Below are 20,729 nucleotides of genomic sequence, written 5' to 3'. Positions count from 1 at the left end.
ATTAAATATTATTTTAAAAAGACTTGTTAGCGTGTGCTTTTAACGAAGCTGGAATTCCATTAAGGTAGTTTTACCGATGGGGAGAAGAATTCTAAATCAAATATGACTGGGACTAAGGAGGGCTAGCTTTCACATGGTTTTAGGCTATAGGGGAATGCTTGTTAAACTCATACCAAGAAATTCCATATTAATAGAATTCTTCCATTAGAGCAAGTTGGGTCAGATCAAGCTATTCAAGCTAGTTTGGCTTAGGGTAAGGGTGTAGCGAGCAGAAAATTCCTTATCAAACAAAGCTTTATAAGGCAAGGAAGAAAATTAGTCTTAAATGTGTGAACACCCCCCCCCCCGTGTTATTCAAGTAACGCATATGGTGTCATCCTACCACACACCACGCCGCCTTCCAAGGTAGCATTTGGAATATCTTGCCGCCCTTTACACAATGGTGAGACATGTGTACCAGAAGCGCCTTTGGTTTAACATTGATGACCATTTCTCTTTTTTCTTTTTTCCTTCTTCTTCTCTCTCTCTTCCTCAAATTTTGTGCTCACCCTTGCAAAATTTTAGAACAACCCCTTCAATTTCTTTTTCCTTCATATCTGGTCCCTATCATTTTGATTATAATTTTTTTTTATTTTAGAATAAGCTACAAAGTTATAAATGCTTGCAGTTTTACCTCCTATTATTTTTTAATCCATCAAATTTGTCATAGCCTAATTTTGGATCCCCAAAAATTATTTTATAAAATATACACTTTTTATTCAAAAATACAAAAAAAATCAAAAATAAAAAATTCAAAAATATTTTCAAGACATGAGAAGATAAATCTTTGAGTTGCAACAAGTCAAAAAGATAGAAGAATAATCAGATTGTGATATTTTGACAAGACAAGTTGAAGAAAGACTTAACGGAAAGAAAGTTGAGGTTGAAATCCAAACTTGACCAAATTTGAAAGAATTAATTAAGTTTAAGGACTTAATTAAACTTTTAACAGGTTTTAATTGATTTAATAAAAAACTTAATTGAAATAAAAACTAAGTTTAAAGTCAATTGGGCAAAAACTGAAAGAATTAATTAAGTTTATGAACTTAATTAAACTTCTAATGGGTTTTTTGGATTCAATCAAGGACTTTATTAAATAAAAATCAAATTTGGAGGTTTAATTCAGATCAATTCACAAAGATTGAAAGATTAGAAACACAATTAAAACTTTCGAAGGCTAATTTGTTTAATTAAAGGCTTCATTAAAACAAATTTGAAACCAAGAACAACATTATAAAAAATGCTAAAATCTAAAGGTCCAATTGAAGAAGGCCAAGGATGAATTGCAAGGAATCCAAAATATTAGGGTTGATTGGAGCTCTATTGCAAAGTTTCAAAGGTTCAAAGATCAAATTGAAAAATACTATAATTTTACTATTCATTGTCTTCTAAAAAACAAAAGAAAAGGATGTCTAAGTATCCACGTTTCAACCCTGATTTCTCCATCACCTCTTCACTACAATACTTAAATCACATACCAACTTACATCTTGGTACTTGTACTTCACTTTAAGCCAAAATTTCAGCTCTTATTGCACTAAAAACACTTGCAGATTCTCTCTCAAAAACAATATTCAACACTGCTCTACTTGCAAAAATAGCCTTATGTCCTCCCTTTGTCAAATTCAAAGCAGGACAAACTTTTGTCCTTAGCTTCAATGAATAGTTAAGATTTATTCATCAATATTAAGGGTCGAGATCCCATTAACCCATAAACCCTAGAACTTTTTTGTTTCTCCTATAAAAATCCCACAATACCCTAACTCAAGATACCATCTCTCAAACTATCCTTCTTACCATCTCCTCTCATTAAACCATTACCCATATAAACCAAGAACTCTAACACCCAAGACAGCACCGTGACCTTCTCTTGATAGCCACCACCACATACTTTCCATTTTAGGTGCTTTTTTATTTTTTAATAGACCCCTTACAAGCAACCTCTATTTTCAACCAAAGTTTTCATACACTAACGTCCATCTTTCTTCTCCACCATAAATAGCTCACCAAAGGTGGTAGCTTTGCTCCTTAACCAGCCATCAACAACCCAGCAAGCTAACCCTCTATTAACACTAACTAGTTGCGCCAACAACACCAACAACTTTCACTCCTCACTTTCCTACGTAAGAACAACTCCTCTCACCAAGTTATCTGCATCATGAGTAGTAGTTCCTCCACTGCCTAAGTCACTATGAGTAAAAGCAAACTTCAGTAGATCTTCTATTATCCAAGGCATGCAATATAAGTAATGACAGGCAAGCAACAAAGCAACATCATATATTACATATTAAAATTGAATGATTAAATTGAAAACAAATAAAAGTTTAGCAAAAAGGGAAAGGAAAAAAAATCAAAAATCAAAAATCAAAACCAAAACCAAAAGGATTGAATTTGAATGACTAATAATAATGTGGACCATAACTCATTTTTCGGGGTAAGAGCGAGAAATGAAGGGGGGAAAGAAAGTCAATCGATGACAAACTAACCATCGTAAGCCTGAGATGTCGATGAAAAATAACATGAGATGTTGGAAGCACATTTAAAACCACCATAGGACGTCATACTCATTGCCCAAAATAAGTAGCGTCTCTCACGTGTTGGCACATGCACGACACGCACTAGCAAATTTTCCAACAAAAAAAAATTATTTAAATGATGAATGATGTTATTACCCCTGATCAAACCAACAATTAACAAAATACTTAAGGTAAAAAATATTGTATAACCCTGATTCCATGTGTTATTTTTTTTGTTCCAAGGGCATGTGTGTAATTCTATTATACATAAAAAAAAGTAAAAGGGAAAAATATCCCCACCCGACAGAGTAAGTTGTTTTTGGTTTAAAGGGCTTTTTTGGTTATTTAACTATTCATTAATACATGAAAAAATTGATAATACCCCCAAACAAACCAATAATGACTAATTTGCCTTATGAAAAGATAAAAATGCCCCTAATTTAAAGATAGACAATTTTTTTAGGAATGACAAAAGGGTCATTACACTGTAGTAGTGAATAGGAAAATGTTAAGGTGGCAATAGTGAATATGCCATCCATTTTAGTTATTTTATTATGTGTGTTAGTTAGTCACGTTGTTCTTTTGCTTAGCTGATTAGGATACAAATATAAATATAAAAATAAAAGAGTTTTTTAACAAAATTCTAGCCATTGTACAATGAGTGCTCCTAGTACTAATGGATTCATTATAGCAAAATCTTGAATCAACCAACTAGTTTGAGCCTTATTCCCAACAAATGCATGCCTAGTCCTTTTTTGATGAAGCTTAAAAAAACCTTCACTGAATTTGAGCTTCCTATTGGGTGATAGTTGTTTGGATGAGGGTGTTACCTACAAAAAACTCTTCAATGCCAAAATCAGTTTAGGGTATTTTATATAGCAATAATGTAAAGACAATACGTAAAGAGAGTAAAATATTTTTTTCTTTTGTCTTGTCTTGAGAGAGTCCTCCTCTTATTATTAAAACCTGACATTTTATAACATGAAAAACATCAACAAAAATCTAGATAATATTTAGAAAAAATCTTTCAGCTCTTCATGACAACCCTATTCCGCTTATTATCTCTCCACATAGAGTAGTAATGGGTTTATAGCCTGTAATAATAAAAAGAGATTAAAAAAAAAGAGAGAAAAGGAGAAGAGAAAGAAGGGAAACAAAAAAAACTCGATTGAGCTTTGACCCGACTGAGTGTTGAGTCTCGGTTAGGCCTCAACCTAATTGAGTTTGAATCTTGGCCCAATTAAGTGTGGGGGCTTGGTTTAGTCTAGGCCCAACTGAGTTCCCCCTTTTATCTTATCATTATTAATTGCTCCATGAAGTAAATTTTTAACAAGGTATTGTTAAAAAATTACTTTATCATAACGTCATACATAGGAGGGGAGAAACAAATGATATATACAAGGAATAATGTGAACTTATAAGGAAGACTGGTGATATCATGGCCGACATTTGTAGGATTAAAGCCTGAGGACATGTCATGAATCATAAGACATCTTTCACATGGGTGTGTACATGATAAGGTTGGAGAATGTTGGTCCACCTCTTAAATGTTTCATATGAGCATGTGAGAATCTCTAATGGTTATTAGTAGAATCACTATTATAAATAGTCATTACTTATTCTCTGCTTTAGCATCACATTCTTCTTTCATTAGAATTACTTATGGTGAACCTTTAGTGTGTAAAGACAAAGGTGAGGAACCCTACTCTTATTTTCTTGATTTTGTGCTTGCTTTTAAGTATATTTTGTTGGATAAAAAAACCTTAGGTAGAGGAGATTTTGGAGCTGGTACTTTTGTCAGTAGGAGTGAGAGAGTTAATCTTTCTAATCACACTAATAAGAGTAAAGGCGCTAGATTTTCTCACAGGATACATTGGTCCTCCACACTTACTTCTAACCCACCTCAATCTCAAGATCCTTATAGGAGCATTGTAGCTAATAATGCTATTACTTAACTAACACTTAACATAAAGATGGGGTATAATGTTAGGACTTCACTTCCCAGTGAAAGAATAAGTAGAACACCTGATGCGATCCAACCATCAAAGGATCCATTGTAGGTTTTGGTTGGTCCAGTTACTAGGCTTAGGGCTAAGAAGTTCAAAGAAGCTTTCAATGGACTTCTTCAAGAGACATGGGTTAAGGTGGAATTCGAGAGGATTTGTAATAATAAAGAGCAAGCTTTGATTAATTTGATTCCTATTTAAGAGGGGCTTGTTGGTGGAACCAAGACCATTACACAAGGATTGGGAGAATATGACTAGATTTGGACAATTTGACCTTTCATTACTCTTTTGGTCATAAATGGAGCTATAAATCAAATTTTTAATGTGATTCTAGTTGGGCTGGCAATTAGACTTCCATACATTTTTAATGGTATATGGCACACCTTCTAATTCATTAACACGAGAGAGAACCATTCATTTTAAGTTGGGTTTTTGCTGCTGCCAGACAGAATGCAGAAACAACGAACTTGTCTTATTTAATTAGTTGAGCTATCAAACTTTATTTATTTTGAGAGGAGACATTTTATTTTGGGTCTTAGACTTGTTTATTTTGTTTATTTTAATTAGTTTAGGCTAGTTTTAGCTTGGGTTGATTATTATTTAAATTGCACTTATGTGAGACCCATTAGGGAAACTAGAGTTTTGGATTGGAGTTTAAATACTCTTTAGGAATAATTTTGGAGCAGACTTTTGATGATATTTTCAGCATTGTATCCAACTTTTTGGTTGATCAATCTTGGTTCTTGATTGAACTTTCAACTCTTTAAAGAATTGATCATTCTTTGTTGTGAATTTATACTTTCTTTGCTCATCTCCAGGTGTAGGCGTTATGATCAAGTTGGTTTATAGTCTTGTTTTCTTAGAGCAAGTCTTTCATTGTGATAAGCTCATTCAAATCTTAACCAACTTGGATTAGATTGATCTTGGGGTCATGAATTCCATTAAATTTCGCTAGGGTTCGTATCAACACCATGTGCAACAACCAAATATTTTTAGATCACATCACCTATGCACATGTTTAAGTTTGAGTATTTTTTTTTTCTTTGTCTAGTTTTGTTAGAGATAGTTTTCTATTATAACCTATTTATGGGTCACTTGCACCTAAATAGGTGGATGACTGTGTAATATTCTCAATTCTAGAATTGGATAAGACAATTAAAACTAATGAATTTTATGGGTATATTTATTTATTTAATCGAAATTTTGGTAGAGTTTCCCCTATATCAAGAAGTCACAAGTTATCGTCAATTCATCATATACATATCTTATGTTAATTCCATCATCATCGCACATCCATGTTGCATCGCAACCACAATTATTATTAGTCACAATATATATTGAAAATCCACAAATTCATTTCAAACATATAATTTACAACACAAACTAATAGTAATAAACTTGATTAATAACAATAATATTACAAGCATAAAATCATGAAGGTCTTTAAGATTAATATAAAGGAATACTAACATCATTCCAGTCATATAAGTATTTTAAGAAAAATACAACAACATCCATTTCATTCCAGCTTCATACAGAAGAAATAAAGATGCTAACCCTAAGTCAAACAAAAGGAATTAAGAACATGAAATCCCTAATTCACACAAAAGATTTGGAAATGCTAATTTCCTAATTCATGCAAAAGAATTAGACACCTATGATACTACTCCTGACAGGAATGAGAAGGACACACAACATCAAAATAAAAAGATAATTATATTAAATAAATAAAATACAACCAAAAAATGTAGAGTTATTACTATATGTATCTACACATACAAGTACCCACTCGATAGGGCATAATCATCGTTGATCCGCAAAAGAAGAATCACATTTGACGCTTCCTTTACTACATCTAAAGCCTATCATTCCCCAACATACTTATGGTTTTCTTTTCAATTATCACACATTAATTTTTTTCTGATTTACCCCATTTCCTTATCCGCCCCAAGTTTTGAGGTGGTCGCTATCGACACTAATAACTCCTATTAGTGTCATTAGTCACCCTTACCTGGATTGACTAATCAATTCCTTGATAATGTCGGTACCAACTTAATTGGTCGATGCCCTTAAACTATTTCCAACGTAAAATAGTCCATCAATTGCTCTCCATCACACTTGGAGATGTTTTCGGTAATGCCAATGCCAAGTTCTCTTGACACCATTAACTTTCTCCTTATGAAGTTAATCAAGTTATTATGGGCTTGTCGATACTCATATTATTTGTCGGTATCATTAACTATTCTTGATACGAATATTTAATCAAGTTAAACATTCATTATATTTCCATCAAGGTCTTGCCGATGTTAACAATATTTGTTAACATCATTAGCAATATTTGTTAACATCATTAGCCGCCCCTATTCGAGGTTGACTAATCAAGTCAATAGGTGGTCGTTTATATATATATATATATATATATATATATATATATGAACTCTAAATCCACGAGTCTATGACTGAAATTTAAATTTCAAATCCATTTCTATTTCACCATATCTTTCCTTTCTTTTGTCATATTCACGAATATGATTTCTAGCATGAATTTGAGTACGAAGTTTATTATCATTCAAGAAGAGTATAGGTGTAGGACACCTACTTACCATCGATGCTCGATTTGTGTTCCCCTGTTGTTGCTGTACTTCCTTTGTGGTTCCTCCTAAATTCATAAGTACACTACACTAATTTATGGTCGGTTTCCATTTTGCAAATAGCAAGGCAACAACAATAACATTTACTCTTTACATTTCATTGTTTTAAATCATTACGCACATCATCAACTTCACTTTTCAAATGTGGTTTATCCCCTACCGGTGTTAAGGTTCGTTGTTACAAGAATTTTGGTGGGAAAGAAAATGGTTTTCTGCTCCTATCACGGCTAAATCCCCCTGTTTTATTAATTCTCGTCAAATCTGCCAGTAGGGATGGTAATTTGACCTTTCCTCATATATTTACCTATATCTAGAGCTCTAGAGCTCTAAATTGAGCGAGGTTGGATTCATTGGAAAGCTAACATCTTAGGCCACAATTTCTATGAGAGGTGTCTTTTAAATTTTATCGTTTTGAGGCTCGAAAATCCCCTAGAACAGGAGTAATGAATCTATCCAAAATTCATCAGTGATTCCTAAGTGAGTTTTCTACTATAATTGGTTCCTGTGTAAACATACATAACACACCAGAATTCTTCTTCTTTCCCTTTATTTAGCCTTGGCCGATCTTAGTCTAAGGGAACTAAGGATCCCCCTTTTTTTTTCCTAGCTGATTTTTCTTGCCACACTCACTCATTGTCCACATTCTACACATGCCATAAGTGTTCATCAACCCTAAAATTCAGAATCCTTTTCCTTCTCCTTTCCATCCTCACATGGCTGGCCATTTAAGTTTGGAGTCAATGATTTCTTTCTTTAACAATTTTGTGTTTCTTTCAAGTTTAGAGCATCTTATATTAGCTTAACTAACCTCATTTCATCAATTTATGCATTTCCCTTATATTTTCCTTCAAGAACCCTAATTTATAAAATCTAAAATTTATGCAGAATTCCTACTTAATCATTAACTTGTTTTATAAAATCAAGTTTAGTGTCCATACCTTTAGAAATTTCAGAATTTCAGCTCTTTTTAGCCCTTTTTTTCAAGCTTATAGTCGACCCCTTCTCCCTCTTTTTCTTCAATTCTGCACTTGTTTTATCCTTGTTAGAATCCTTGTTATTGGTTGTCCTATCTACTTGAGTTTCTAGGTTTGTATAGTCCTAAGTGATTTGGTGTTTTTCCCTCTTTTTTGAAGAAGAAAATCTGCATTCTTCCCCTTTTTTTCTTTAGTTTCCAGCCAGCCATGAAAGAGGAATGAATGGGGGTATTTATAACCCCTATTTTTTATAATTATACATTGGCCCCTATTCTTTCATTTTCTTTACAATTTGAGTCACATTCCTTATGTCTTCATATTTTCCTATTTAATTTCTTAATTATTATTTTTATTTATCATGTGTATAATAACATTTTAATTTAATTTTTTTTTCTAGGATTTTACAAACTATGACGACTTTTGATAAATATTTGAGACTTAAGGTTTAAAATCCTACTGTTGATCTGTTTAAATATTATTATAGTTTGTCTAGTTCTCTTAAAGCTAAAAAATGGTATGGCATGGTTTTACTCTCTTTTTTAAGAGAAGAGCACAAAATCCCTTAAAAGATATTTTTCAAGGTAAGTCACTCTTAGTAAAAAAATTGGTGAAGTGATTGGATTATAGTGTATTATAATGGTTTTATAACCTCTACTAAGAAAGTGAGGGGATGTTCTCCAATTTGGAGAGTATATGTTGTAGATAATGTTTCTCCTCTTTTGAGTTTAAATAAGAAGAATATGTTCTGAAATCTTTCTGATAATTTTCAATACTACTTTCTTTGGAGCATAATTGTTATACTGATAATTGTGTATGTTATTTATAGATAGGCCTCACTCTTTGAGACAATTAAAGAATAAGAAAAAATGAGCTTTAAATTCCTCATCATCATTATCATCCTTTGTATAGTAGTAGAAGGAAGAATCTTGAGAAGAGAAAGCTTCAGAGGAGAAGGAAGCCATAAAAGAATATGAAGTGGAGGTAATAGGCAAAACTCAATAGAATAATGGTGAAATGGACATCAATATTGACATGAAAATAATTGGGAGCCAATATGCTCTTCACTTAGGAGTAAGAAAAAACATAGTTCCCAGCCTATGGATCCTAACTCTCCCCTAACAATAACACCTTTGCTTATTCTAATGTCAAACCATGCACACGTTATTTCCCTAAATCCTATTATTCTCAATCCTGTGAATACTATGACAAGTCCTATTAACATTAGTATTGATACAAGTATAAGTGGTAGTATAGATGTTGGCATTTCTTCTTTTATCCCTCCTTTATAGTTTGATTGTCTTTCTACCAAGGATTTTATAAATTATATATCTGCTAGTGGTTATGGCCTTATGCCTAAGGAACCTTTTTTGACATGATTCCAACCTTCTAGAGAAGTGATATACACTGATAGAGAGAGAGAGAGAGAGAGAGAGAGAGAGAGAGAGAGAGAGAGAGAGACTTCTTGACTTTTATTTGACTCATTACATTGGAGGCAATACCTTACAGTTTTTCCAGTTAACTTGATGACTTTTATTTTGTCTAATGATATTTCCTCATTAAGTAAGTATTACTTGAGAGGGGTATTCTACTCTTCTCTTGTAGCTTCATATATGACCATCACCATGTTGCTTTGTTCTTCCAAACTTGTTTTTTTGAGCTCATTAATCTATATATGAGGTGGCAATTCCACCAAATTCCCATTGGAAAGCTTAGAAAAGAGATCAGCTTGGTTGTTTTCTTCATATGAAATTTTAGAGTTAGATATCAATTTTTTTTCTTTCCTTTTTAAAATAGTTTTTGAAAACATTTTTTATTAGTACTTTACCATGAAAGGCTCTTTAGCCCTATATAGCTCTTGACACTATCTCACCGCTAATTGGGAGTCACAAAACACTAAAAAAAGGTAAACATTCAAACTCTTTACTAAGTAGAGGCTTGCCAAGAGAGCTTTAAACTATGCTATATTATTAAAGGACGAGAATTCCAAATGGATTGCATACTTAAAGGCTTGCCCCTCCAAGGCTATTCAAAGTAAGCCTAGCTCCACGTGATGTTATTGGAAATATAGTTTTAGCTTCCCAACAATATTAACCATAGCAAGGGCCACCTTTTCAATCTTTATATACCTTATATTAGCATCATGAAGAACCTTACTAGCATAATACACTAGCTTCTGGATTCCTTTTTCTTCTCGTACTGGCATTGCATGAACTATGGAGTCCAAGATTTAAAAAGGTCATTTTCAAGTCCAAATTATAGCAACTACGGAGAAGTCTAAATCTGTTCTGCATCTCAGACACTGTTCAGCGTTTAGCCTATATCTCGAGTTCTAGAAGTCTAAATGACCTCAAATTTTTTTCATGGAAATATAAGACAATTTCCTATAACTTTCATGTGTACAGTTGGTTCTAGTTCTGATGTTAGCAGTGATGTTTTATTCAGACAAGAAGATAAGGATTTTCACCAAGTCAAGAGTTGGCCACCCACTCAACAATTAGTCATCAAATCAATAGTTCCAAATATTGGCTTATAAAAGGAGGCATTTGCCATGCATTTAGGCATCTTGGTTGTTCATATCAAAATCATGCTCTTTATTTCTTTGCTTATATTTTTTGTAATTCTTAAATTTTGCTTTCATTAATATCTTGTTTGTGCTTTTCATTTCATTTCCTTAGTTAACTTGTATCTTATTTATGTTCTTTTTTTGTTTATTTATGTTTTTCTTTTTCATTATGTTTAGCTAAGTTTATTATGTCAAGGTGAAAAGGTTACACTAATGGTGTAAGAATAAGTATAGTGTAAACTCAACATGGACCTTAATGTTTAATATTAACATGTCTTATCTTTTTATCTTACTAATTCTTAATACCTTGCTTGTTAAATGGTTAATCTAGATTTGTGTTGTATAACACTTGGTACAACAAATGCTTGGCACTCTTATACCTACACTTGTGCTATGAAAGGAACTTAATTTGTTGTTAACATAAGTTAGCATCATGAATTCATGACAATATTTAAAAGTTTGGTGTTACTTAAATAAGATAATTAATATGATCATGTTAACAATTTATAATGAGCTATTAATGACAAATCATCTAATTGGAACCTCCTTTGTGTATGGTTTCCAGTTGAATAATAAGAGTTTATACTATACTTGTTTGAAATATCATTAGTGGATCCTCTAACCTTGACATTTGTTTTCATCGTTGTTTAATCCTTACATTAATCTTCCATCTCAAAGTTCTCATCAACTTCTTCTTTTTCTTTACTATTACTATTACTATTACTATTATTATTGTTATTGTTGTTGTTGTATTATTGTTGTCTATAATTTATACAATTAACCTCCTTGTGGTTTGACCCCGGTCTTGCTGGGTTATTTATTACTTCAACACTCCTACACTTGGGAGAAGACATCAATCTTTTGGTCGTGTCACTTTCCCTACTTCTTCTACCTTTAGATCCTTTTCTTAAGCCTCCAACACTTTATCCCTCAACACTGATCCACATTAACCTGTGCTAACAATATTCCTTTAGACCCCAAAGTCAAATGTGCACACATTCCCCTTAATTCCTTTCTACCCAAAATGGTCTCCTTATCACCCTTCATTCCATTCTTCTAACTTAGTGCATCGACCACCAAATTTGCCTTTCTTGGTTAATACTTAATGACACAATCATAATCTTTTATCAATTTTACTCAAAGCCTTTGTTGTATATTCAAATCCTTATGCGATATTAAATGCTTTAAACTCTTGTGGTTAGTAAAAATTTGTACAGGAGTGCCATATAAATAATGTCTCTAAACCCATAATACGAACACTATTGCTGCCAATTCCAAGTCATGCACTAGGTAATTCACCTTTTGAGTTTTCAATTGTCTTAATGCATATGCAATAACTTTGTCATGCTGTATCAAAACACATCCTAAACCCTTCATTGATGCATCACTATACACCACAAACCCCTCAGTCTCTAAAGAAAGAGTCAATATTGGGGTAGTTGTGAGCCTTTTCGTTAACTTTTGAAAACTTATTTTTTGGTCCATTCACTCACTCCTTTTGGAGTCAATTAAGTGGGTGAGGGGGAGCAATAATAGATAATCCTTTTATGAATCTATGAGAGTACCCGACCAAGCCCACTAAGCTTGGATTTCAGTTACAGTTACTGGCCTTTTCCATTTCAAAACTGCTTTAACTTTCCTTGGATCCGCCAAAATCCTTTCCTTTGACATGACATGCCCTAAGAAAATCATTTCTCCTAGCCAAAATTTGTATTTATCGAATCTGGCATACAACCGATTCTCCCTTAACACTTGTAATACACTTCACAAATGTTTCTCATGTTTCTGATATGAACTTGAATAAATCATTAAGTCATTTATAAGTACAACCACTAACTTGTCCAAAAATGATCTAAATACCCTATTTATCAAATCCATAAATATTACGAGAGCATTTATGAACTCAAAAGGCATTACCAAAAACACATAATGACCATACCAAGTCCTAAATGCGGTATTTTAACCTTTGTTTATGATACCCTGATCTCAAATTTATCTTAGAAAATACTCTCTCCTTTTAGTTGATCAAACAAGTTGTCTATTTGAGGTAATATTAGAAAACACCTCACGTGTAGGTCATAATTCCAAATATTAAATATTTGAGGGTAAAAATATGTGTGGGATTCAAAAATAATTGCAAATTGGTCCCTTGAAAAATCTAAAATTGAATTAAAAAAAACCAAGAATGTGTTTGCCAAACATTCCTTAAGGATCAAAAAATACATTTTTTCTTAGATAAATTTTAGCCTTTCCAAATATAACCTTAAGCCTTTAAAGGTCTAGCCACATGGACTGTGTTACTCAGCTTAGGCCAAAACCCATGCTAAAAGTTAAACTCTTATAAAGCATTCACGAGCCCACGACAAAACTAAATCCCAAATCATAGACCTATAAATCTTATTAGGCAAAAAAAAAAAAAAAAAGGGGTGTACTTAACCTAAGAATTAACCCAAAAAAGAAAATAGGCCCGACTAAAGAGCATGACTTGAAAATTTTCTTCAAAATGAATAAAATCTGGTTCTAATAAAAACACAATAACAAGTGCCTAGTTTGTCTCTTGATGTATTTAAGTAAGTAAAACAGAAGTTTTGCCTATAGTTCACATTGTTTTTCCTACAATTAAAATTACCAAACATATGTGTAACACCCCATCCTCTAGAGGATGCTAAACTTGGAAATTCTACAATAATTTCACATTTTCAACCAAATATGAGTTTTTATATCTTCCTATCATGGATTTTTTTTTTTGTATTTATACACATAATCATGCTCCTTTATTGATAAGCAATTCTATTGAAAATTTGACAGAGTTTCCTCTATAAGTGGACATACCAAGTTATCAGTTATCTCATCCATTTCACAATCATTATCACTACATAGTCCATTTGTCTTAGAACATATTCCATATCATCTCAACCATAAGTCAATCCTAACCTTATATACATATATACAACGGCGGAACCAAGGGGAGGCCAATAGGGGCCCGGGCCCCTGCAAAACTTTTTTTTTTAAAATATAATAAATAATAGACTTTTTAATACTAAATTATTATTTTATTAGTTATGTTTGATTTTAAAGTTATATCTCCGTATCTCTATGTAAAAGGCCAAATAAACTTTTTAATTTTATTCCCTTCCTTTACTGTCTCTCTCTTTCTTCTCTGCAACCCTAACCGAAAATATTAATAATACAAAGCATAAAGGTAAAGGAAAGCTGCTGCCAATTAATTCTTCATCAAGGTAATTAGTAATTTAATTTTTTTTTATGTTTGTTAAGAATTTGATATATATATATATATAAAATTCTGCATTTTCTTTTCTTTTCTTTTCTTTCCAGATCTACTAGTTTTCCCATTTTTTATTTCTTGTTATAGTGAATATTGTTTTTTTTTTTCTAATTAATTGGATACATTCTATGGGTTTGTTTGTTTTGATTATGCTTGGATTTTTTTATATTTTGTTTTTAGCAAGAGCCACCAAAATTATCAATTTTTTGATCACGTGTACCTTACTATCACCAGGTCCAATATACAATTAGACACGATCTTTCTAGCCAAATTGAGTTCTTTAAAGAGCGTATACCCAACTTTGATTCAGTAAGTTTTCTTATTTAGGAACCAGTAATCCCATTTTTTATGTTAGATATGCTTTTATATATCAATTTCTTTTTAATATGTTAATTTTACTTTCATATGTCAGTATTGTTTACATATAAAAATTTATTTTTGGTTTTGATTATTGCTTCAACACATTGTTATTTGTATTTATTTTTTAAATAGGAAACAATAAAAATCTATGATGTTTTGATTTTAGGTTGAACCATGAACAAAATAAGAAGAATTAATTCTTTTTTTGAGAAAAAAGAGGAAAAATATTGATAACTCACAGCCTAGTGAGCAGGAAATGCGAAGGTTGTGTAATGTTGAAAGTTATAGTTGAACAACCCCAATGTGCTTCAGTTTATGAAGAACCTACATTGATTAATGAGCAGCCTCCAACTAGAATCGACACTGCTCATCTGATTAGAGATCCAAGTAATCGTCCTTAAATTTGGGAATACCCAGTTAATCAACAAGATGAAATTAGAAGGGCATACATTAATTTGGGGCCATATCAACCTTTGATGTCTGAATATCCGCTGACTGGTAAAAAACATCCTTGTTGATTTCAGTCTCATTGGTTCAAAAATTATCCATAGCTTGAATACTCAAAGAAAAATACTGCATTTTGTTTCCCTTGCTATCTATTTTCAAGTAAGTCATCTGAAAAGCCAGGATTAGACACATTTACTGTTAAAGGATTCAATTGTTGGAAGAAAGTTAATGATGGGGAACGATGTGCTTTTTTAACTCATATGGGTAAAAGTCCGAATTCAACTCATAGATTTGCTACCAGGTGCTTGGAAAATTTGAAAAATCGATTGCGTATTAAAGCTTTAATAGATATTGTTCGTTGGTTCACATTTCAAGCATGTGCTTTTAGAGGACATGATAAATGTCCAAAATAAAAAAACCGAGGTAATTTTCTTGAAATGTTGGAACTTTTAGCATCATACAATGAACAAGTAGGTGCTTTTGTTTTGGATAATGCTCCACAAAATGTTAAATACACCTCGCATCAAATTCAAAAAGAAAGTTTGCATGTCTTTGCTAGAAATGTTCAGTCTTCAATTCGTTATGAGATTGGTGATGCAAGATTTTGCTTAATTGTTGATGAAGCGCAAGATGAATCCAGAAGAGAACAAATGGCCCTTGTTATAAGGTTTGTTGATAGAAGTGGATTTATATGAGAACGATTTTTGGATATAGTTCATGTGAAAGATACAACTGCTTCAACTCTTAAGAAAGAGATTTCCTTTGTTTTATCTCATCACAATCTTGATGTTCAAAATATTAGGGGCCAAGGGTATGATGGTGCTAGTAATATGCGTGCAGAGTGAAATGGATTGCAAGCTTTATTCATTAATGATTGCCCTTATGCATATTATGTATATTGCTTAGCTCATCAATTACAATTGGCTCTTATTGCTGCAGCTAGAGAAATATCTGATGTTCACACTTTCTTTCAGAACTTGATTTTTATTATTAACATTGTTAGTGCTTCTTGCAAGCGTAATGATGAATTACGGGCTTTTCAAGCAGCTACAATTGAACATTTAGTTGATATTGATGAGATTGAAACGGGTAAATGAGTTAATCAAGTAGGTGGTTTGCAACGACCTAGAGATAACAGATGGAGTTCGCACTTAAAATCAATTTTCAGTTTGATAAAAATGTATGGGGCAACTTGCTTGGTTCTTGAAAACATCACTTTAGATGGATTTACTTATTCTTAACGTGGTGATGCGGCCTTTTCATTTATGTTGCTAATGTCATTTGATTTTGCATTCATCTTGCATGTAATGAAGAATGTTATGGGAATTACTGATGTGCTTTGCCAAGCTATGCAACAGAAATCTCAAGACATTTTAAATGCTATGCATTTGGTGATTACCACAAAGACTTTAATTCAGAAGTTAAGAGATGATGGTTGAGAAACTCTTTTAGAAGAAGTGACATCATTTTGTAAGCATTAAGACATTGAAGTTCCTGATATGGATGCTTGTTTTTCTAGTATGGGATGATCTCGCCGTAAAACAAAATCAATAACAGTTGAGCATCACTATCAAGTTGATATATTTACAGCTATCATTGATCAACAGTTGCAAGAGCTAAATAATAGATTCAATGAGCAGGCGATCGAGCTTCTTACGTTAAGCACAGCTTTAGATCCTAAAAATAACTATAAATTATTCAATGTTAAAGATATATGCTTAGTTGTTGACAAGTTCTATCCTGAAGACTTTTCTGACCAAGAAAAAACTCATTTGAGATTTCAGTTGCAGCATTATGAGCTTGATGTACCCAATCATCCAAAGTTAAAGAATGTGTCATCGATTGTTGAATTATGTCAAGGATTGGTTGAAACAAAAAAATCAACAATTTATCCAATCGTTGACAGGTTGATTCGGCTTATTTTGACTCTTCCTGTTTCGACAACAACTACTGAACGAGCTTTTTCAGCGATGAAGATTGTTAAAACAAGACTTTGCAATCGGATGGAGGATGATTTTCTTGCAAATTATTTGATTGTCTATATAGAAAAAGAAATTGCTGAAAGATTCACACGTGATATGATAATCGATGATTTCTACTCTATAAAAGAACGACGAGCACAATTAAAATAAATATGTAAGAATAATTATTTATTATTTTTTTACTTTATTTCAAAGTTTTATCAAACATTAATATTGCATCGCTTTAGCTAATGTTTCTTATATATTTTGTATGTTTATATTTGATAGGTACAAAGACCAACAAAATTAAAGTGATGAATACATTATGAAGATGAAATTAACTTCATAGCTTTGACTCAATTTGATATTGTTTTAAACCTCTTATCTTATACAAATACTGTCATATGTTTGTATTTACTTCTTTGAATAAAACTAAATCATGCAGTTTTTTTTTTTTATATAATTCATGTATAGTAAATTAAAAAAAATATATTTTTTTTATATTATTTTGGCCCCCTATCAAATAATCCTAGCTCCGCCCCTGCATATATATATATATATATATATATATATATATATATATATATAATTTTTTGATAATGACATCGTATCCATTACACAAGAACTTAATTATAAACAGATGTTAAGAAAAAAAATATTCAATCTCATATACCTATTAACTTGAATTACATAGAAAGAGAAGAAAAATCTAAACACACAACTTAAGCTCGTCTTTCATCGTGCACATGCTACACGACCTTACTAGGTCTCAAATTAAATTATTTTACTACCTTTATATTTTATTTTATTTGAATTTAATCTAATGACTAGTATAAAAATGAGTACTTGATTTATACACACCATGAGAATGCATACGAAAAATACACACACACACACACACACACACACACACATATATATATATATATATATATATATATATATATATATATATATCATCTTGCATAATAATATTTACTTAACAATTCCATTACATAAATCCAAACACAAATAGAACAATGTCATTAAGGAAGGAGAGATAATGAAAAGAGTTTTTAGTTTAGTTTACAAAATTATTTACATATACAACAAAAGTTTTGAAATCCTGAAGTTTGCCTACCGACTAACTACTTAGTCCGCCAATACGCGAAGGTTGTGCAACAAAGATTTGTTAAGCATGAGTTCATATTTCAAACATAAATTTTCTTCTAAGTTTGTACGATGATGATGGTACTCATCCTTCTTAGAAGATTTCATGAACAATAGTTATACTTTCATAATAATACTACCTTGAGGTATTCATACTTGACATGAGTACGACCAACCTTTAATTTTAAATTGGTTAGCATGCTTTGATTTATATAGTTATCAAAATCCAACAAATCACAATACTCATTCCAAATCAATGATATGTTAATTAATGTTCATGTTTGGGATTTGATCTCCTGAAGATTGTTGGATACAACCAGAAACCAATTCGAGCTGGTGGAGGTAGTAGCAGTGAGTATATCGTACACCATTGGTGGTTGTCCCTATGTGTAACGTCTATTTCACATGCTGGCGAAGATGGACGACACGTCGATAAGACCACTTGGTGCTCCTCTTCATCCTTTTTGTTTCGGTGAGAGTCACCGTAGCTCCAATCCATATATCAAGGCCTTCAAATTTTTAGTCTAGTCTCATTTTCCTTTGTTTAAATTTGCTTCTCTCTTCAGTTTGGTTTAACTTCTATGATAATTTGGCGATGGGCTGAGAAAAAAGACTTATGGTGGCACTGGGTTTATTGTTGTCTAGAAAAAAAAAGAGACACCGCTATTGGTGTTGGTTAGAAAGCTGATTAATCTTTTGTGATTGTCATGGTGATACTGTCTGCCTAAAATTTTATGATTGTCACAGTTAGAAAGTTGCATGGACGAATTAACATAAGAAATTAAGTCCAATGACATAATAAAATTTTTAATGTCAATTTGATTTAATCATGGGCCAAATTAAAAGTTTAATCATGTTTAAGAATTAATTTGGGTCCAATTAAAGGATTTAATTAGGTGCAAGGGCGTAATTATATTTTAAATAGGTAAAATTAATTTTATTAAGGGCTTAATTGGTGAAATATTAAGTTTGAAATCCCAATCTGGGCTTAATTGAGAAGAATGTAATTTTAAGATACTAAATTTATTTTTTACCTAGTCAATTGATTGAAATCAGGGGCAAAATCACAAGAAAATTAATGTTTTGGGATCAATTAGGGGTCGAATTGAAACATTTTGCATCCAAGGACCAATCTATAAAAGACATTGAACTGTAGGGGCTTAATTGATTGAAATCGAGGGTGAAATTGAAGAAATTAGAAGTTTGATGGTCAATTAGGGGTAAAATTACAAAAATCAGAGACTAAAGATCAATTTGAAAAACGCGAAGTTACAAAAACGTGCTCAAATTGGGAGCTCATATTGTAATTTGGCAGGGGCTCAATTGTACTAAATCAAAAGTTTAGGGTCAATTAGGGATGTATCTAAAAGCTGGAGGACTAAATTAAACTTTGGCCAAAATCATAAATAAACCCCAAAACGGTGTCGTTTTGAAAAAAAAAAAAAATAGATGACACATTGTCTGGTTACTATTTATTATCTTTTTTTTTTTTACCTGAAAAGCTACTCAGGTTACCTACTTTACAGGTGTATTTAATGCCTCTAACCTTCATCAAATTTGAAAAAAACTTGCACGCAAATCATCACTTGACATCCCTCTTCAACCTAATATGGTCTGTTTAGGCCAATTGTCACCATAGAAGCCACAACATCCCTAAAATGGCCAACTCAGACAGCCTTTAATTGTCAGATTTGACAGTTCATGGTGTCTACTTTGAGCCAATAGTTGGGATCCACTTTCTCACTTGCAAGGTGTTGTGATGTTGCGGTCGCACAAATTAATTACCCTAGCTTAAATCACACAAGATAATATAGAGCAAGCAAGGGGTCGATCCCACGAGGAAGGTTTAGTTCATATTTTTATGTTATACATTATGCAATGGGGGGTTTTGATTTGCAATGATTTAAACTATGGCAGAAATTAAACTAGTAAATAAAATCAATTGAAACTGAAATATATCAAGAAAACAAACCTTGGTTGCAAGCACACATCTACCAACGAAAATTAGAACCGATCCTTGAAACGAAAATTGTAGTTTATGTTTTGAAATTTTATCTTTTCTTAACGTTGATTAATTAATGGATCCGCCGTATAACTGATTCTAACCAACAAACAATCAAAGTGTCTGCACTAATGATTCAATTTAATGGCAGCTTTAAGAACTAGATAATTTCATCAAGATGAACATACAAATTGTCTGTAGCTTGTGTCACTTTGTTTAAATGTTCTCCCTAAGTTCAATATTGTAGTTCCGCCACAATTATCAAGCTTAGTTGCTTCACAAGTTCGTATATCATAACTCCGGTTTTGATAGTAAATTTAGCAATAGATTGTTCACAACAATAACTTAGAGTTCGCTCTAGCAATTATCAACAACAATCATAGGAAATATGCATAGGAAAACAATCATAATCATTCATAACATAAACTGAAAATAAAAGGAAGAATAAATCTCATGGTTCTTGAAATTCAAAGGTTTGTTGTGTCCTTGCAACCAAGAAAAGAGTTTAGCCTTGCATATCTATTGAACAACTACTCCTAAAGATGGAAGAATACATGATTTCTGATTTATAGAGGGGAGAGTTTGTGTTTCTTCATTTCTGGCTGCCATCTCTTTCTACTCTCCCTCTCTCTTTGCCCCCTTAATAGCATAAACTTAGCTGCCTATTTATACACAAATTGTAAGTAAGAAAAATCAAAGTTCAAGTGTGAACATCAACAGATGGTGGTAGTGTGAAGGCGACTGGAGGCTGGTGGCTGGTGGATGGCAGATAGTTT

The sequence above is a fragment of the Populus alba genome, chromosome 18, assembly GCF_005239225.2.
Source record: "Populus alba chromosome 18, ASM523922v2, whole genome shotgun sequence".
NCBI classification, from domain to species: Eukaryota; Viridiplantae; Streptophyta; class Magnoliopsida; order Malpighiales; family Salicaceae; genus Populus; species Populus alba.
The sequence above is the reverse complement of the archived record's forward strand: the minus strand, read 5'-3'. Positions refer to the sequence as shown.